Source organism: Tympanuchus pallidicinctus, unplaced genomic scaffold (genome assembly GCF_026119805.1).
Source record: "Tympanuchus pallidicinctus isolate F22 unplaced genomic scaffold, pur_lepc_1.0 scaffold1, whole genome shotgun sequence".
Classification (NCBI taxonomy): Eukaryota; Metazoa; Chordata; class Aves; order Galliformes; family Phasianidae; genus Tympanuchus; species Tympanuchus pallidicinctus.
In genome coordinates this window covers 108,847,435-108,868,501 of record NW_026294618.1, presented here as the reverse complement: position 1 = coordinate 108,868,501, position 21,067 = coordinate 108,847,435, and the positions used below count along the sequence as shown (strand labels likewise).

Sequence of the window (21,067 nt, the reverse complement as noted above, 5' to 3'; positions counted from 1 at the left end):
AGTGTCTAAGTCTAACCCTTAGTGTCTAAGTCTTTGTCTAAGTCTAACGCCCAGAGTCTAAGTCTAAGTCTAACGCCCAGTGTCTAAGTCTAAGTCTAACCCTTAGTGCCTAAGTCTTTGACTAAGTCTAACGCCCAGTGTCTAAGTCTAAGTCTAACCCTTGGTTTCTAAGTCTTTGTCTATGTCTAACGCCCAGTGTCTAAGTCTAAGTCTAACGCCCAGTGTCTAAGTCTAAGTCTAACGCCCAGTGTCTAAGTCTAACCCTTAGTGTCTAAGTCTTTGTCTAAGTCTAACGCCCAGTGTCTAAGTCTAACCCTTAGTGTCTAAGTCTTTGTCTAAGTCTAACGCCCAGAGTCTAAGTCTAAGTCTAACGCCCAGTGTCTAAGTCTAAGTCTAACCCTTGGTTTCTAAGTCTTTGTCTATGTCTAACGCCCAGTGTCTAAGTCTAAGTCTAACCCTTGGTTTCTAAGTCTTTGTCTATGTCTAACGCCCAGTGTCTAAGTCTAAGTCTAACCCTTGGTGTCTAAGTCTTTGTCTATGTCTAACGCCCAGTGTCTAAGTCTAAGTCTAACGCCCAGTGTCTAAGTCTAACCCTTAGTGTCTAAGTCTTTGTCTAAGTCTAACGCCCAGTGTCTAAGTCTAAGTCTAACCCTTAGTGTCTAAGTCTTTGTCTAAGTCTAACGCCCAGTGTCTAAGTCAAAGTCTAAGCCCCGTCTAAGTCTACCACCCTCCACACCTACCTTTCTCACCTACCTTCCAGTGTCCTTCCAGTCGTTGCCGTGACAAAGCAAGACACACAACATACGTGCATTGTTTAACTGTTTGTTTATTACAGCACTGTTTCCACAAGGCATGACTCATACAATCATATACATACGCGCTATACCAGCAACTACACATTGAGAAGCAAAACATGTAATGAACATGGATCTCTGATTCCAAGACTTAGTTTATAGGCGCAGCATCCACACATTCTGTACATGGCACAACACAGTTTACAGGCGCAACTTAACACATATTGCATACATGGCACGACGCAATTTACAGGCGCAGCACACGCATACGCAGTACACTTGAAGACATGGTTCACATAGATGTCAGACCAACCAGAGAAAGGGTACAAAGCCTCCACACCCCATTGGTGACACCACACTTGTGAGAATGTTGCATACCGCAACCCACCTCAAAAGCAGTGCAGATCTCAGCCCACCCAAAGACATTGCAATTCTCAGAACGGCCACAAAGGGGCGCGAGTCTCAGACTGGCCGGGAAGGAACAAAATCGCCTCCGACGGCCCTTGGTTACGGGGTTGGGTTAGCCCTGCCTAGGAGCAAACAAAGCAAGGCTAGCCCAACCCCGTAACCAAGGTAAAGCTAAAGCCAATATGGCTTACATTAATTGAATGTAAAGCTAAAGCCAATTTGGTTGAAGTCAATTGAATGCAAGGCTAAAGCCAATTTGGTTGAAGCCAATTGAATGCAAAACCAAAGCCAATTTGGTTCAAGTCAATTGAATGTAAAGCTAAAGCCAATTTGGTTGAAGCCAATTGAATGCAAGGCTAAAGCCAATTTGGTTGAGATAAATTGAACGCAGATGCTGAAATCAGAGCAACTCTCAAAATGGCCGCAATGGGGCGCGAGTCTCAGACTGGCCGGGAAGGAACAAAATCGCCTCCGACGGCCCTTGGTTACGGGGTTGGGTTAGCCCTGCCTAGGAACAAACAAAGCAAGGCTAACCCAACCCCGTAACCAAGGCAAAGCTAAAGCCAATTTGGTTTACGTTAATTGAATGTAAAGCTAAAGCCATTTGGTTGAAGCCAATTGAATGCAAGGCTAAAGCCAATTTGGTTGAAGTCAATTGAAAGCAAAGCCAAAGCCAATTTGGTTGATGCAAAATGATTGCAAGGCTAAAGCCAATTTGGTTGAGATAAATTGAACGCAGATGCTGAAATCAGAGCAACTCTCAAAATGGCCGCAATGGGGCGCGAGTCTCAGACTGGCCGGGAAGGAACAAAATCGCCTCCAACGGCCCTTGGTTACGGGGTTGGGGTAGCCCTGCCTAGGAACAAACAAAGCAAGGCTAACCCAACCCCGTAACCAAGGCAAAGCTAAAGCCAATTTGGCTTACATTAATTGAATGTAAAGCTAAAGCCAATTTGGATGAAGTCAATCGAATGTAAAGCTAAAGCCAATTTGGTTGAAGCCAATTGAATGCAAGGCTAAAGCCAATTTGGTTGAAGTCAATTGAATGCAAAGCTAAAGTCAATTTGGTCGAAGTCAATTGAATGCAAAGCCAAAGCCAATTTGGTTGAAGTCAATTGCATGTAAAGCTAAAGCCAATTTGGTTGAAGCCAATTGAATGCAAAGCTAAAGCCAATTTGGTTGATGCAAAATGATTGCAAGGCTAAAGCCAATTTGGTTGAGATAAATTGAACGCAGATGCTGAAATCAGAGCAACTCTCAAAATGGCCGCAATGGGGCGTGAGTCTCAGACTGGCCGGGAGGAACAAAATCGCCTCCAACGTCCCTTGGTTACGGGGTTGGGGTAGCCCTGCCTAGGAACAAACAAAGCAAGGCTAACCCAACCCCGTAACCAAGGCAAAGCTAAAGCCAATATGGCTTACATTAATTGAATGTAAAACTAAAGCCAATTTGGTTGAAGTCAATTGAATGTAAAGCTAAAGCCAATTTGGTTTACATTAATTGAATGTCAAGCTAAAGCCAATTTGGTTGAAGTCAATTGAATGGACATGCTGAAATCAGCACAACTCTCAAAATGGCCACAAAGGGGCACGAGTCTGAAAATGGCCTGGAGGGAACTCAGATGGCATCAGAAGGAAGCGTTGATTGGCCTGGGAGCAGAAGGGCCCTCAGGAAGGGTGCGGGTGGGTTGGATCGCTGGGCTGAGGCCGATGGGATGAACTGCAATGAGACCGAGCGCCGCATCCCACACGCTGCCTGCGATGACCTTGGTAGGGGCTTGTGGCAGAGTGACGGGAAGATCATGGAAAGGGAACGGAGCGGGGATTCGGGTAACGGTTGACCGAACCGAGCTGGCGGTGAGTGTGGGAGGCCTGGAAAGCTGATGGCGTCGCAGGGGGGAAGTCATCGACTGGAAGCGTCCAAGGCATCTTCACCTGTAATACAGAGACACGCTTTAGAAGGAGGAAGGCCGAGACCCAAACTGTGCTCACCGTCAGCCCACCCCCACAAAACGTGGAAGCCAAACACCGCTCCAAGAAAAGGCTTCAGAGTAAGGTTAGGAGTATTTAACAGGAAAGGTGTTAGGGTTAGGTACATCAGGATTAGGGTTAGAGTGACCGTTAGGGAAGGCCAAGGCAAAGGCAAGAGCAAAAGGCAAGGAGAACAGCTGAGGGAACGCCAAAACAGAGGGCAAAGGGATGGGAAAGACATGGAGAACGCCAAAGGTCGCGTCAGAGGTCAGGCCCAAGGAGAAGGCCGCAGAGAACGCCAGAATGGAGACCAAAGAGATCGACGCAGAAGGCCAAAATGGAGGGCGAGGTCTGTGAGAACGCTGCAGGGAAGGCCGATGCAGAAGGTCAAGGGCAATGGCCAAAGACAATGTGGCACAAAAGGCCAAAACCAAAGGCAAAGAGAATGCTGTAGGAGAAGACAAAACAAGAGGCCAAAGGGAATGTGGCAAAGAAGGCCAGGAGCAATGGCCAAAAAGAACGTGGAAGGGAACGCCAAAATAGAAGCCAAAGAGAACGCCGCAGGGAACGCCAGAACAGGAGGCCAAAGGGAATGGGGCAAAGAAGGCCGAGGGCAACGGCCAAAGAGAACGCAGCCACGAACGCCAGAACTGAAGGCCAAAATAATGCTGTAGGGAACGCCAGAACGGGAGGCAAAGTGAACGTGGCAAAGAAGGCCAAGGACAAAGGCCAAGGGAATGTGGCACAGATGGCCAAAGCCGAAGGCCAAAGAAAACGCAGTGAAGGTGGCCGAGGGCAAACGGCCGAGAGAATGCCACAGGGAACGCCAAAACAGGAGGGCGAGAGAACGCAGCAGGGAAAGCCAAGGGCAAGGAGAACGCTGCAGTGAAAGGCTGGAGGTGAGGAGAACACAGAAAGAAAAGGACAGGCAGCATCCAGGGCACCATGAAGTGCAGAAATGAGCTCTGGGAACCCTACCTTGTGCCTCGCTAAGTAATGAGTAAACACCGGTGGGTGAGCATCGCCCTTACCTGCTGGGCAGACAATTACCGGCCAGCAAAGCGGGGTTCCGGGCATCCCAGGAAATGCAGATTCCGGTTCCTTGCTGCTGCCTGAAGAGCCGCGCATCTCCGTGCTGTCCTTAAAGTGCTCAGGAGCAACGCAACTCTGCTGCCACCTGTGGGACACAATGCAGTAATGAAGGCGCTGCCCCGCATGTGTGGGGCTGCACCCTGAGCACAATGCTGTAATGATGACACAACGGTTGTAATTAATTAAAATTAACGTTAGGGATAGAATTAATGGTATTGATAGGGTTGAAGTTACAGATGGTCTAACATCAGTATTCTGCACTACAATTATGGTTATTTGACAAAACATGGGGCATTATTTTTACAGCAGCATTCAGGGTAAGAGACATTTTCAACACTGGGTTAAGGGTTTGGTCTACAGATACGCTGCAGGTTAACACAGTTATCGTTAGACTTCCATTCAGCTGTGGGTTTAGGTCAAGGGTAACATTAATGCTGCCTCCCAGCTCATCCTAGAGTGCCAAAGGCAAAGGGAAGCAGGACACCCAGGGCAGGCAAAGGAAAGCAGAACTCCCGTGGAAAGCCAAGGTAAATGCAAAGCAAACAGCCAAGCTAAGGCAAGGGCAAAAGCAAAGAGAGCACCAATGGAAAGCCAAGGGGAGGGCAAAGAACGCAACAGGAAAGGCCAAAATATACAGCCAAAGAGACCACAGCAGGAAAGGCCAAGGGCAAAGGCCAAGAGAACACAGCACAAAATGCCAAAACAAAAGGCCGAGGGAACACGGCATGGAATGCCCAGGCAAGGGCCAAGAGAACATGGCAAGAAGTGCCAAAATAGGAGGCCAAAGAGAACGCAGCGAAGAAGGCCAATGCAGAATGTGGCTGGAACATCGAGACAGGAGATCAAAGAGAACGCCGCAGGGAATGCCCAGGCAAGGGCCAAGAGAATGTGGCAGGAAATGCCAAAACAGGAGGGCAACAGAATGCTGCTGGGAACGCCAAAACCAAATGCTGAAGAGAATGTGACTACAGAAAGCCAAGGGCAATGGCCAAGAGAATGTGGCACAGGACACAATAACAGGAGGGCAAGGGAATGCCCAGACAAGGGCAAGGGCCAAGAGAATGTGGAAGGAAACACCAAGGATGATGGCCAAGAGAACACAGCAAGAAACGCCAAAACAGGAGGGCAGGAGAACGCAGCAGGGAACGCCAAAACTGAATGCTGAAGTGAATGTGGTAAAAAAGCCAAGGGCAACAGCCAAGAGAACACAGCATGGAACACAAAAACTGGAGGACAAGAGGATGTAATAGGGAACAGCAAGGGCAAAGGGAAGGAAAATACTGCAGTGGAAGGCCAGAGACAAGGAAAACACAGAAAGAAAAGGACAAGCAGCCTTCCGGGCACCATAAAGTGCAATTAAGAGCTCTGGGAGCACCATGTTGTGCCATGCTATGGAGTGGGTAAACACTGGTGGGTGTGCATTGCCCTTACCTGCTGGGCAGACAATTACCAGCCAGCAAAGCGAGGTTCCGGGGCATTTCAGGAAATGCAGATTCAGGTTCCTTGCTGTTCCCATGAAGACCCATACATCTCCATGCAGTCGTTACGGCATTCAGGAGCACCACAGCTCCCCTGCTACCTGTGGGACACAACACAGTAATGAAGGCACTGCCCCACATACATAGGGTAGCACCTCTTTCACAAATGTGCGCTGCAGTGCTCCTTTCTCAGAGCAATGTGGCTGCACTCTCTGCACGATTCTGCTCACCAGCAGCATTGCAGCTGGGAACAACAGTCAAGGAGAAAGCTCAGGTATCCAACAATATTCTTGCATTCATCTTCACAGCTCTCACCTTTGGTTTGGTAGGTGGGGATTGAGGAAGCAATTCCAGTCCCACCAACTCCCCTCCCCATCCCACACTGTGATGGAAGATCAGGTTCTGGACCACCTGAGGACCCGAACCTCCAGGAGCCTCTCCGTTCTGACGAGATGGGTCCCAGAGCTCTGATGGAGTTTACCCCTGCAGACACCGAGCCACTCTCAATGGTATTTCAGAAGTCGTGGCAGCCAGGTGAAGTCCCTGGTGAGTAGGAAAAAAGGCAGCAGCACTTCTGTTATTACAGATAGAAAGAATAACCCCAGGAACTACCAACATGTCAGTCTCACCTCTGTGTTGGCAACAACCATGAAGCAGATCCTCCTGGAAGTGACTCTAAAGCACGTTCCAGTGCCTCACCACCCTCCGTGTGAAAAGCTTCCTCCTAATAACCAACCTAAACCTCCCCTGTCTCAGTTTAAAACCACTCCCACTTGTCCTACCACTGTCCACCCTCGTAAACAGCCGTTCCCCCTCCTACTTATGCACTCCCTTTGAGTATTGGAAGGCTGCAATGAGGTCTCCCCAGAGCCTTCTCTTCTCCAGGAGAAACAACCCCAGTTCCCTCAACTTTTTTCTTCATAGGAGAGATGCTCCAGCCCTCTCCAGTCATCTCAATGCCCTCCTCTGAATCCCCTCTGAAAGCTCCACGGCCTTCGTGCGCTGGCCCTCCACGGCCTTCCACTGCCTGGACGCAGTGCTCCAGATGAGGCCTCACAAGAGCTGAGTAAAGGGGGATGATCACCTCCCTCTCCCTGCTGGCCACTCCTCTTTTAATGCAGCCCAGGATAGAGTTGGCCTTCTGGGCTGCAAGCGTGCTCTGCTGGCTCACGTCTAGCTTCTCATCCACCAGGATCTCCATATCCTCCCCAGGGCTGCTCTCAAGGGGTTCTATGCCCAGTTTGTATAAACATCTGGGATTGCCCCTTCATCAGTGACAGTGGGGTTAAGTGCATCCTAATGATGCCAAGCTGCAGAGTACAGTGACACACCAGAGGGACGGAACGCCATCCAGAGGGACCTCAAGAGGCTGAGCAGCGGGCACAAATCCAAGTGCAGGGTCAGTAGCTGTGATGAGGGAACACCCACCACCAAAACATGCTGGAGGATGAAAGGACCCATAAGACCTGGGGTACTGGTGGGTGGGAGCTGGACGCAAGCCAGCAATGGCCCTTCCAGCCCAGAAAGCCAACCGTATCCTGGGCTGCATCCAAGGATTTGTGGTCAGCAGACAAAGGGAAGCGACCCGCACCCCTCTGCTCTGCGCTGCTGAGGCCTCACCTGCAGTGCTGCATCCAGATGTGGAGCCCTCAGTGCAGGAGAGGCATGGAGCTGTGAGAGCACATCCAGAGCACAGCCACAAATAGGAACCGAGGGACAGAACACCTCTCTTGTGAGGAGAGCTGGGCTGTTCAGCCTGGAGAAGTGAAGGCTCCAAGGTGACCTGGTAACAGCTTTTCAATACCTAAAGGAAAGAACAAGGGAAAATTGAGATTAGATATAAGGAAAATGTCTTCCACAGTGAGGGTGGAGAGACAGTAGAACAGATTGCCAGAGACGTGGTGGATGCACTGCCCCTTCCAAGGTGAGGCTGGGTCAGGCTCTGAGCAGCCTGATCCAGCTGGGTGATCATTGTGGGGGAGATGGACCACATCGCAAACCGACCTGCATACAAGCAATGCACCAACATGGGGCTCATGGTGTTCATTATCTGCTGTGCTGATCTCACACCACTGACTGGAGGAGCCGAGGCAATCCTTGAACCCCATCAGGTAGCAAACTGAAGTCAGAAAAGATGCAGAACATAATTTAATACATGATAATAATGCACAGAATCCCCTTAAAAAATTCTGCATGAATGCAATTAACAACACTATGAATTACAGCCATGAAATGGGATGACATAGGAGCAGATGAACCACATTTAGGGCCCCAGACTGGAAGTTATGAGATGAGAACCATTAAAGAAGAAACAACACACATAGCAGATACAGCTGCTCTGACCCAGCTTGAGATCCCCCAGAAAGGCATAGCTCACAGCTCTGAAATAAAGCAGGAATCACTCCATCCTGAGGGCTCACCCCACCCCCCAGAGAAAGCAGTCTCCAGATTCAGGTGCTGCCTTTACAGGTACCAGCCCTTAAATGAGGTAAGGAACCCCCAGAAGGGGAGATCACAACCCTGAAATAAAAATGGAACCACTTACCCCATTCCAAGGGCCAATATTCACCATGCTCAAAGGAAGCAGCTTCCAGGTGCAGATAGCTGCCAGCCCTTCAACACAGTCAGGATCCCCCAGAAAAGAAGAGATCACAGCCCTGCAACAGAGAACAGATCTCCCACCCCCTCCCAAGGAGCAGGGCTCACCCACACTCCCAAGGCAGCACTCCCCAGGTTTGGATGCAGCCCCTGAGCTTCCCAGCCCTTAAATGGGGCCAGGGAGGGGTGGAGCCCGGCTCAGCCCCGCCCACAGCCAAACTGCCCCCAGCTGTGCTGCAGGGTCGCACCCCCCCCAGGTGCTCCATCACAGCTTGGGGCCGTGCCCTTAAAGTGCCAGTACAGCCACAGAACAGTGATAACGAGGAAAATGAACGCCTGCTAAGGGAGGTTTATGGACGGATGACCTGCTGTAACCCACAAATTTCAGTCCCAGTCTGTCCTGGATGCCAGTATTTGCACACCAAGTGCTCCCAGTGACCCACATTTGTCATTTCACAGTCCTGCGAATAGGAGCTGTTGGGTCAGGGCCTGGAGCACTGATTGAACACCTGAGGCAAGGACCAAGCCAGCTGTGGGAGCGCGGGTGAAGGCGATTCAGTTGTGTAACGAAGGGGTGGAGCCTGGCTGCACCTCTCCTGGACCCCATTTAAGGGCTGGCTGCCACTGGGGAAGGATTTCTGCTGTGGTGATGTGGTTTTTGTTATATGTGTATATTGTTATATGTATATGTGCATCAGAACATCATGTAAAATAACAGGAAATCAAGAGTTCCTGTTCTGGTTCTGTAGACAACTGTTTTGGGTTTCCAGAGAGGAGAAGAGGAGCAGCATTTCCAGAGAACAGGGCACACAAAGGAAGAAAGATGGAGCTCCAGGTAGGATACCAGCTGCTCTTCCTCTCACTGACTTACTCTCTTGGTTTGCTGTAGAGAAAAGCATCTGCTTCCCTTGCATGTGCAGGAAATGTCGTATTACTGGGGAGGAAAGGTGGTATTTCCGGTAGGGAAAAAAGGTGAATTTTTGGGTAGGAAAGGCAGTATTTTTGGGGGTAGAAAGTGGCTTGTTTTGAGCAAGAAAAGGTGGTATTTTTGGAGTGCAAAATGGTGTACATTAGGGGAGGAAAGACTATACTTTTAGGTGTGGAAATAGCTTATTTTAGCAGGGGAAATGCAGTAATTTTAGGATGGAAAATGGCATGTTTTAGGGGAGGAAAGGCTGTATGTTTGGGGAAAAAAACAGCATGTGTGGGGAGGAAAATAACAAATTTTTTTGGAGGTGTGGGTGGTTCTTGGGCAAAGTACACTTTCCCCTACTCAGCACAGGGACACAAGAGATGCATGCCATAGGTTGTAGCTCAAGTGCCAATTAGCATCTGTAGACCAATGCCGGTACCACCCCAACCCTTTTCTGTCCCCATTGCCACCCATCTGGCACCTCAGCCCTCTGTCTGGCCTGGGGTACCAGATGTCTGGGCACAGGCAGCGCAGCTCCCACCTGGGGGGCTGCCCCCAATTCTGGCTCAGCTGCCAACTGTGGGGCTGCGCTTACCGGTGCTGCTGCTCCTACCTGGGGGACTGTACCCAGGTATGCTGCCCCCCGCTGCCTTTGTCCACCACTAGGGACATCCCCTGCTGGTAAGGATGCTGCCACCCCAACAGCCAATGTGGCTGTGGCCTAGGGCTCCCCGAGGAGCCCCCACAGCCTGCAGGCACCTGCCTGCTGCAGACCCCTGGCTGCCCCCGCCCCCCTAGTTCTTTTGCAGGTACCCTCCCTGCAGGAGCTGATGCTCCCCGTGCCCTGCACCCTGCCTGCCATCTGGGAGCTGCTGATGCAGCCCTTCCAAGACGCTGTGCTGCTCTTGGAGGACCAGGGGCACCCAGCGCCCACCGATGTGTGCCCCCACCCTGCCACGGCTCTGCTCACCTGCAGCGCTGCCACACTGGAATCAGGCGGTGAGTTCAGGGGCTGCAGGGCGGGCAGCAGGTTGTCTATTTTGTGAGGCTATGGGAAAGCTGGCATTACCCCACTGGGGATGTTCTTCCTTTTTCTGGATGCAATGACTGGCACAGATACTCTGGATGACTTCTCAGACATCAGTAATCTGCTCACCTGGATTGATGATGGTGAGTCTGGGCAACAAAGAACTAGCAAGAGGGTGTCTGCACTGAGTGGGTGAGCAAAAGCCAGCATTGCTCCGCTGGGGATTTTCTTCCTTTCCCAGAAGTGACAGCAAGCACTGACATTCTGGAAGACTACACGGAAATTGGCAATTTACTCATGTGGATCAACAGCAGTGAGCTTGGGGGCTATAGAGCTGGTGGGTGGGTGTCTGCAGCGAGAGGGTGCAGGAAGGCTGCCATCATAATTCTGGGGCATGTTCTTGCTTTTTCAGAAGAGCTGAGCACTCTGGAGGTCCCACAGGAGAACCAGGACCTGCCTGTTCTCAAAAGGGAGGAGGCCAGAGATGCTGACAAGGTGGAAGAGGAAAATCCTGGGGACCAGCTGCTGCTGGAACTGGACAGCTGCAAAAGTGAAGAGCTGAGGAGGTGGATTGCAGCCATGGAGCCACCGAGCCTGGATGTCCCCAGCAGTCTTGACTCCTCTCCTTTCATTGCTGAGCTCCCTGACTTCCCCAGGAGCAGCAGGGAGCTCAGTAAAGAGACACAGGCTGACACCAGCACCCTCAGTGACCCATTCTGGGGTCATCTGGGGAACTACAGACCTGTCAGTATGACTCAGTACCAGGAAAGTTACAGATGAAATTGTCTTGGGTGACATCACACGATACATGCGTGGCATCCAGGGGATCAGGTCCAGCCAGCATGGGTTCATGAAAGGCAGATCATGCTTGACCAACCTCATCTCCTTCTGCAACTGGGTGACCAGACTGGTAGATGAGGGAAAGGCTGTTGATGTATTCTACCTAGACTTCAGCAAAGCCTTTGTCACGATCTTTCACAGTATTATCCTGTGGAAACTGGCTGCCTGTGGCCTGGACAGCTATACCCTTCTTTGGGTAAGGAACTGGCTGGAGCAGGTAGTGGTTAATGGAGCTAAGTCCAGCTGGTGACCCATTACAAGTGGTGTCCCTCAGGGGTTGGTACTGGGGCCCATCTTGTTTAATATCTTTACTGATGACCCAGATGAGGGCATTGAGTGTACCCTCAGTAAGTTTGCTGATGATACCAAGTTGGGAGGTGGTGTTGCCTGAGGGTAGGGAGGCCCTTCAGAGGGATTTAGACAGGCTGGATCGCTGGGATGAGGTGAATGGGATGAGGTTCAACAAGGCCAAGTGCTGGGTCCTGCACTTTGGGCACAACAACCCCATGCAGTGCTGCAGGCTTGGGCTGACTGGCTGGATAACTGCTAAGAAAAATGGGACCTGGGGGTGGTGGTTGATGCTTGGCTGAACAGGAGCGCACAGTGAGCCCAGGTGGCCATGAGGGCCAATGGCATCTGGGCCTGCATTAGAAATAGTGTGGCCAGCAGGAGCAGGGAGGTGATCATCCCCTGTACTCAGCTTTGGTGAGGCTGTACCTCCAGTACTGTATTTGGTTTTGGGTCCCTCACTGCAAGAAATACATTGCGGCCCTGAAATGTGTTCAGAGAAGGGCAACGAAACTTGTGAAGGGTCTGGAGTACAGGCCTTACGAGGAGTGGCTGGAGGAGCTGGGATTGTTCAGTCTGGAGAAGAGGAGGCTCAGAGGAGACACTATTGCTCTCTATAACTACCTGAAGGGAGGTTGTGATGAGGAGGGGTTTGACCTCTTCTCCCAGGCAACAAACAGGACCCAAGGAAATGGCTGCAAGTTGTAGCAGGGGAGCATTGATGGGGTCTATGGTACAGGATGGATCTTGGGTATGGTGGAGCATTGTCCCCTTTTAACGGGATGTGGGGTGAAATGGGTCCTTGCTACATGGGTCCTCCTCTTATAGGAGGGAATTGGTTCTATGGAGTAGAATGGATCAGTGGGGTCCATTGCCCACCTATGAGTGTTTATGGGGTGCAGTAGGGCCCTCAAATGGATGTCCTGCTTAAGGCAGAAAGGAAAACAATGAGGCAAAGCAGAGCAGGCGGAGCCCCCCCTTCATTGCTGTGATGTCAGTGGGGTAACAGCAGTTCTCAGGGTAACTGTCCAAACCATCCTAGACTCCCCTCTGCTCAGTTGTGAAGATGGTGCTTTATGGCCAGGGACAGTTCATTCTATGACATGCTGTGTCCCATTGAGCCAAAATTACCGCTTTGGCATTGAAATCCAAGTCCATTCCTTTCAAAATGTATTCCCAAAGGATCCTCCTTCCCCACTCTCTCCCTCCTCCCAGACTTAATCTGCAACCCCAAAAATTCGCATTTCCAGGCTCCAAATCCATCCGCCTTTCACAGCAACACCTCCTTTACCCCTCCAAATCAAAATCTAATCTTCTCCAACCCCAAAATCTGTGCACTGTTCCCTCGTTTTTCACCTCTGACCTCAAATCAGGAATTTTCAACTACTAAATCCATCTCACCTTTCCTTACTTTCCACTTCCTACTCCAAAGCTGACATTTCCAACCCCTAAATCCACCCTTCCCTTTTACCTCTTGCTTTTCATCTCCAGTCACAAATCAAACATTCTCACCCCCTAAACCTACAGTGTCTGATGCACATACTCAGATGGGAACTATCCAAATCATTTATTAGAAGTTCTCACATGACTTATATACTTTCACAAGTTTTCTATTTCTAATTCTCCAACCCTCCCCAACAACTTTCCCATCCACCTTTACATGACAACAGAGCATTCTACACTCTTCAACCTTTCATGCAGGTGCTTCTTCAATCAGAGCAGTGAGACGTTCTTTCTTCTTCTAGAGGTGTCCTTGGTTCTCATGCTGTTTATCTTGCTCCACAGCTGCTGCTCTGAACAACTTTCCTTGTATTCCCACAGAAAAACGATCAGCAAAAAAGCAGCACAGATGCAGAAGAAAAAGGAATGACAAAACAGAAAAGAAAGAATAGCTGAGTAAGTGTTCATATACAAGTGAAAAAGCAGAGAGGATACAGGGAAGAATAGAACTGGAGTACATATGCAGTAGGAAAAGGAGTGAGGAAACAGGGAAGAAAGAGGAGAGCAGATGCACAAGAAAAAGCAGTCGGGATACGGAGAAGAAAGAACAGTACACGTGGAGTGCATATCCAGAAGAGGAGTGAGGAAACCAGGAAGAACGAACAGCAGAAGCAGGGATCAGTTATAGAAGAGCAATGCAGATGCAGGGAGGAAGACCAACCAGAAATGCAAATACAGGTGAAAGCATTGGTAAAACGCAATTAAATATATATATATATATATATTAAATAAATAAATATATATATATATATATATTAAATAAATATATATATATATAAATATATATATATGAGGAGGAGTGGGGATAGGATGAAGAAAGAACAACAGGAATGCAGATGCGGAAGAGTAGAGCAGGTGGAGAAGACAAATAAGGAGACAGGGAGGAAAGAGAGAGTGCAGATGAGGAAAAAGTATGGATGGTAGAAGGAAGAAAGAAGAGCAGAAAAGAAGAGCAGATGCATAAGAGCGAGCAGCTCTTATGGAGCGAGGAGACAGGAGAAAGAAAAGCAGAAGAGGAGAGCAGAAGGAGAAAGAAGAGGAATGAGGAAGCAGGGAAAAAAGAACAGAAGAGGAGTGAGAATGCAGAGGAAAGAACAGGGAGAATACAGGGAAGAAAAGAGAGCCCAAGAGGAGTGCAGTCCCAGAAGGAAGAAGATGAATGTAAACAAAATATAAAACAGCAGAAGAGCTGCACAAATGCAGAATAAAGAGAAGTGTGGAAACAGGGAAGAAAGTACAATCGGAGCATAGATGCAAAGGAAAGAGGAGTGAGGAAGCAGGGAAGAAGCAACAGGAGAGTGAAAATGCAGAGGAAAGAGCAGTGACGAAGGAAGAAAGAAGAGCCTAAGAGGAGTGCAGATGCAAATGAAAGACTGAGGACAGAGGGAAGAAAGAACAGCACAAAACTAGAGCAGACGATAGAGGAGTGAAGCAGCACGAAAAAGAGCTGCAGAGCAGGAGCACATACGATGAACAAAGGAGCGAGGACATAGGGAAGAAAACTACAGAAGGGAGTGCAGATGCAGAGGAAAGAGGTGAATTCACAGGCAAGAATACAGCACAACTGTATAGATGCAGAAGAAAAAGAACAAGAGAGGAAGTGTGTGAATGCAGAGCAAAGAGTATGAAGGGTACAAGAAAGAAAGAAGAGCCTAAGAGAAGTGCAGATGCAAAAGAAAGAGCGAGGATAAAGGGAAGAAAGAAGAGCACAAGAGTAGAGCTGATGTTGATGAAAGAGGAGAGAGGAAACGGGGAAAAAAAGAAACAGCAGAAGAGGAGCACATTGAAGAAACAGGAAGAAGAGCAGCACAAGTAGAGTTGAAATGCAGAAGAGGAGAGAGGATAAAGAAAGGAGTGCAGGCGAAGGAAGAGTGAGAATATGGGCAAGAAAGAATGGCACAATAGGAGCCATTACTGGGAGAACTAATCACCAGCTGAAGAGGAGCGAGAACATAGGATAGAATCAGCCAGCAGAAAAGGAGAGGACAGCACTAAGGGAGAAGGACTTCAGAGTAGATGAGCCACCGCAGCAGCAGGATGAGGTAAAGCATAAACAGGGCAGAAGAGTGAGGAGAAAAAGAAAAGAGAAGGAATGGGCAAGGGAGAACTGAGAGGAGGGAACAGAAGAGCACAAAAATGCAGGAGAAAGAAGGGAAATAATGGTGCAGAGAAGAGAGAGAAAAGTACAGGAAAGAAATAGAGGACAGGAAGGCAGCAGAGAGGAGAAGTTAGAAAAGACAGAAAAAAGAAGGGAGAGTGTAGCAGAGAAGGGATTACAAAGCAAGAGAGGAAGAGAAACAAGATAGGAGTTCAACAGAAGAACTAAAGATGGAAGAAGTGGGAAGTTGCATGCAGGCAACAGAGAGAGAAGATGAGAGCAAATCCAGACCTCACCACAATGTTGAGGTGAGACGTGCAGTCCAGTTGAGTGACTGAAGAAAAGCAGACGGCGAAGCGCAGATGGTGAAGAAGAAGGATCAGGTGACCTTGCCCAGAGTTCTATCTCCTTGCTGACCACAAAGCCTCCTGAAGAAATGTAGTTCTTCTCTGTCGGATGAACAGTCGGCAGAAGTCAAACCCCCCCAGTGCATTACATGATGTTATGGTGTGGAATACTGATGACCAAAAATCATAAAACCATGACAAGGGGGTGGGAGATGGGGCTGGGATTGACAGGTAGGAGGTGGGGCTGGGACATGGGACTGGGAAGGAGGTTTGGAATTGGGGTTGGGAGCTGTGGTTAGGAGGTTGGATTTGGCAGTGGGATGTGAAATTTAAGATCGGGGTGTGGGGATATGGATACGGGGTGGATGCGGAATGGGAGATCAGAAAATGGAATATATATGGGCTGGGCTAGAGGTGGACGTGGGATCAACGTGGGAAGAACGCGGGATGGATTGGGGATGAAATAAGGATATGGGATGGGATTGGGATGATAATGGCATGGGATAAGTGTACGGAATGGACGTGGGATGGATGTGGAGATACGGATTTGGAATGGATATGGATATAGGATAAGGGATGGGGATAGGATGTGGGGTGTGGATATGGGATGGGTTTGAGATGGTTGTGGGGTGGATATAATGGGTATGGGGATGGGATAAAGTTGTGGGACACGGATAAGGAATGGCTATGAGATGGGGCTGCAGTGGTTGCGGGGCCATAGGGGCTAGGGGGCCAGGATGCTGCACTGACCTCTGTCCCCAAAGTTTACCCCCAGTGTGACATATGGAGCCCCACAGCCGCTCCTCCGCCCCTTATTGTTTACATGTGGAGGACATCCCCAAATCCCCATGATCAAGAAGTAAACCTTAATTACAAAAGAGAGGGGTGTCAACCCCACCCCATGGGAACCAAGTTTTCTGTGGGGGAGGGCACAGACGGGGTCCCCAGAGGGCTGCCCCAAACGTTGCGGTGTGACACGGGGTGCTCACAGTCCTCCTATGGTGAGCTTTCCTATTGGCTTTCTCTACAGTGACGTGTGTTGCTTTTTAGTTTTTATTCTCTACTTTGCCTCTTTTTTCTCCAGTTTCCAAAGTGTACAGGGGACATCAGGATTCAGAGTCCTGCTTTAAGGGAAGAATAGCGTGAGTGGATGCTGAATGTAGATGGCCATTAGGGCTCTTCCAACTAGTCAGATGTTGTGTAGAGCAAAAACCCACCTGCAGGGCAAGATTGATATTAAGTGAAAATTGAACGAGTTTTGGAGCCATTTCAACATTTTTCCCTTGGTTTTTCCAGCTCCAGGAATGAGAAGAAGCTGTAAAGGAGCAAGCTAGAAGCCACTCTGGGTAAAGCAAAAGAGGTGCAGTAATTTAAGGATGCTGATTGCCTGAAGTGCCATTTGACTTGGTGTTTGTTATCTGGAGCCATTGTGTGTTTGCCAGCTTTAGTGCTTCTCCCTTTGAAGCACTCGCAATACGGAATTGGAAGTTGATCAGATGACTTTAATAGTGAAGCTGACAGGAGCTGTCAGTGCTGCAGGAGCCCTGTTCTGTGCAGCTGTCTGCGATGGGTGCATCGAGCAGCACTCAACATCTGCAGCTGTTTCCTTCAGACAGACACGCAGACAAAAACCCTGCCTTCTGCATCGCTTCCTGCGGATTTCTGTTATTTCCTAGAATCCCGCTAGTTCTCTTTGTTGTTTTTATTTCATTGATAGCTTTGCTTTGCAATTGTTTCCTTTGCTCTGCTGTATGAGAAGTGTTGAATCACAGCCTGAACCCCAGACGGAGCAGCTGAGGAAAGCAGCCGGTGAGCCCTGGGAGTGCAGCTGAAGGCAATGGAGCTCCGTGGCTGGAAGGGGCGGAGACTGGCTGCCTCTCTTGGAGCTCATTTAAGGGCTGACTGGCACAGGGGAAGGGCTTGGTTCTGGAAGGTTCTCTGCCATGGAGTTTGAACTGTCGGTGTAAATCCTTGGAGATGGTGAGCAGTTCTTTTCCTGCCTCTGTAATATACTGATATTATGCTGGTGTTTCTGCTGCAACATGCGTGATGGCTTTCTTTCTGATTTGCTTTTTGTGTTGCGTGGGGCCGGCGGCCGTGCGTCGCGGCCGTGTCCCTCTGTCATTGTGAAAACCAGATGGATGGCTCGTCCTAGTGCTTGCTAGTTGATGTGTGAGAGCATTTGCTTTTTCCAACTGAATGATAAGAAAATTAAACATGCTGAATCGTTACAGCTTATGCAGAAGTTGCGAATATGCTCTTCAATGTTTCCTTTAGTGATAAACTGTGTTTCGGCACTGTGGTGGTCCTGTCTCTGATCTGGAGCACTGCATCTCTTGCAAGCCTTGTGTGCCTGTTTCCATGAACCTTCCTTTCTTTCACTTTTCAGAAATGCTGGGTGCTTTTGGGGGAATTATGCAGGAAGCTGTCAGAAAGCTAGCTGTGATTTTCCTCACATGAAGGGATGCAATGGGAATGGACTGTCACTGCTACCAAGCAGAAGTGAGCTGCTTATGTCATGAAAGATATAATATTGGTTATGAGCAGTTGCAGTGCGATGGGGGACCTGAAGTAATTGTTTGGGAGTTCAGGGAAGAGCCATGAGAAGTGAAATGGCAGTTTGTGTTTTGGCTGTCAAAATGGTGGAGCTTTACTGGAGTGAAAGGTGTGGGCTTTGTGTAGGCAGGCCGCGGGTTTATTTCTGTAAGCAGGCCCCCTCTCAGGTTTGGTCTTTGCTTGCTGTGCTGTGCCTGCCTTCCTGCTCCCTGTGCTTGCTGCATCTGGTACCAGTGGTTGTGGCCAGGCTCCCCAGGGCTGTGGGCCTGGTCCTGAGCTGCTGCAGCTGAAAGACCATCTGCGCTTGGGTTGTCCTTCCTGGAGCATCAGGTTGGACTTGGTGATCCTTGTGGATCCCTTACAACTTGGAACATTCTGTGATTGTATGATCACACGGAGCAGGCGTCACCTCCTGCGAGCTGGGAGCCCTGCAGAGCGTGCTGGATTTGTTTTCCTTCCTTGTTGGAGCGCGATGCCCCATGTGAGGCCCCATCTGGACTGCTGCGTCCAAGTGTGGAGCCCGCAGTACAAAAAAGACAGGGAGCTGTTGGAGAGGGTCCAGAGGAGGGCCGCTAGGATGATCAGAGGACTGGAGCAGCTCCCCTATGAGGACAGGCTGAGGGAGATGGGCTTGTTCAGCCTGGAGAAAAGAAGGCTGCGGGGTGACCTCATTGCAGCCTTCAGTACCTAAAGGGAGCCTACAGAAGGGAGGGGAATCAACTCTTTGGAAGGGTTGATATGTGCAGGATGAGGGGAAATGGTTTTAAGTTGAGGGAGGGGAGATTGAGGTCGGACCTCAGGGGGAAATTCTTTACCCAGAGAGTGGTGAGGTGCTGGAACAGGCTGCCCAGAGAGGCTGTGGATGCCCAGTCCTTGGAGGTGTTCAAGGCCAGGTTGGGTGGGGCTCTGGGCAGCCTGCTTTAGCATTAAACGTGGAGGTTGGTGGCCCTGCATGTGGCGGGGGGGTTGGAGATTCATGATCCTTGAGGTTCCTTCCAACCCTGGCTATTCTGTGATTCTGTGTTGCTTTTGTAGGTGCTGTGTGCACTGTAAGTAATTGAACTGTGCTGAGACAACCGGTGTCCTACAGAGAGCCCCAAGGTCCTTAGTTTAGCGAGGGCCTTTTTCTGCATCTCTCAGTTGTTTTTTCTTCTTTTCTCCCTGTTAGTGTGACACCCCTGGCCCGTCAGGTAATTCAGCAGAGAGTTGTGCCTTCTTATGAAGCTGTGACAGGTGGGTGCATCCAGTTCATTGCTGGTATGACAAAGCTGAAGATGCCTGAGTTGTGTGAGAGCTTTGGGAATTGGATGGAGAGTTCTTGAGCGAGGAAGAGCCCTGTGGTCCTGGCCCCTGGAGAGAGGGTGGGATTGCTGAAGGGAGAGAGCGTTCTTTGATCTGAGGGGTGTAGGAAGGGATCTGACAGATTTTGGGTTCCTTTGCCGTGCTCTGCCCAGGCTGTGACAGTGCTGGGGTTCGATTTTGTGTCACTCTGAAGGCAAAATCAGACAAAGGGTTTTTTGTGCAGCCCGAAACCCTGCAACTCCGCTGTAGGGGCTGCAGCCCAGGGTAGGTGCCCTGTCTTTTTCACTGCTTTCTACGTTAACCAGTGAAATGTTTTGTGTTCACTTTGATACTGCTCTGCCTGCAGTCATTCATGCAGCACCAAAGCCCCTGTGCAGTGCATTCCTTAAACCCAGAGAAGAAGATGAGTTATTTGTGGGAAAATTATATGACGTACATTTTTTAATTGCCAAATCTGCCTATGATGTACTTTAAAAAATGATGATTTGTTTGATAGAATTGGCTTCAGTTTTTAATTTATTTTTTCCAGTTGATCCTTTCTTTTGCGTCCTGACTTGATCCGTCTGGAGCTGCTGTGATGGCCTTCCCATTGCCCTTAGTTCTAAGGCTCTGTATCTGCTGTTCCAAACCAGCGTTCTGTGGAGCTGAACCCAGTAGAGAAAGGTCTGGTGCTGAAGATTGCGGAGCTGTTATGTAATGAAGATGCCAGTGATGGAAGAGCAAACTGCTGGGTTGAGAAAGCTGCCAGGCTGCTCCCTGGGAATCCTGTTGCTCTCAGATTGAAGGCAAGTTCCAGCTTCTCATCTCTGCTTTGTGCCTTGAAGAACCTTTTTGTATCTGACTGGGTGCTTGTATCATGTCATCTGGTCGTCTCAATATTTCCTTGGCTAAATTACTTTAGAATCAGGAATCTTAAATCAATTCCGTATTAGTTTCTTCGCTGCTTGCTGTTTTTGTCTAGCTTGCATGAAAATTGCAGCTCTGGGCTTCCACGTGCATTTTAAGGCTGATCTCTTCAAGAACGTGGGGAAACTGTTAGTCATAATGTCTAAGAAGTTGGGTTTAGAGAGGCAATACTTGATGTGTCTGTTGTGACTGAGCTACTTTTTAGTTGTTTGAGTTTAGAAATGAAGCGTGTCAGAGGTGCTGTCATTCTCAAGTACTGTGTAAATGCTTTCAGACCACATCACTTTGGCACTTAGTTTTATGTAGCACAGCAGCCGTGACATTGAGGTTCTCAGGGGCTTCTGTTGGCTTTCTGTTGTTTTACTTGGGCTTGTATCTGATCAGTAAGTATACAGATGTTATGTAGTCTATAGAAAAGTTCGGCTGGTAAGATGATCATGTTGAGAAGGATGATCAGAGATGAATGAAGAAGTGTTCACTGGTGTGTGGGCTCCCAAGAAGCTGCATGAGGAGTGATGTGCAGAGAGAGATCCTTCCTCAGTGGCAGTCAGCCCTGAGTTGGGTCTAGGAGGGGTGCAGCCGGGCTCCATCCCTTCTGGTCACACAGCTGCATTGCCTTCACCTGTGCTCCCAGGGCTGACTCAGCGCTCACCTGAGATGATCAGCCAGAGGTTCAGACTGTGGTTCAGCAGTTCCCATATGGACTAGCTGTTCTGTATCAAGGTGTGCTGTCTCTGAATCAAACTGTCTGACAGCCTTAACATCTACAAGAGGCACATTCTGAAGTTTTTTTTTTTTTTTTCCCCGTTATCTGGTTTCTGAGATGTTGGAGTAATTTCATCAAGTCTGCAGTCTGTAGTGGAGGTGAAAAAACGGTCAGGTAATGCAGTTGTTGAAAAGACAGATGTGGAAAAAAGTATGAATATGTTGCCTTCATGTTTAATAGGGGA

General features: G+C 49.2%; 1 long non-coding RNA gene across 1 annotated transcript; it reads right to left on the bottom strand.

Annotated features, from left to right (window-relative positions):
• Nucleotides 1–2,289: 2,289 nt before the first annotated feature.
• On the bottom strand, nucleotides 2,290–5,852 carry LOC128083952 (uncharacterized). Its single transcript, XR_008208278.1, has 3 exons — nucleotides 5,696–5,852; nucleotides 4,204–4,349; nucleotides 2,290–3,136 (listed from the first exon to the last, which is right to left on the bottom strand). It is a non-coding gene; the product is annotated as an uncharacterized LOC128083952 (long non-coding RNA).
• Nucleotides 5,853–21,067: the final 15,215 nt, after the last annotated feature.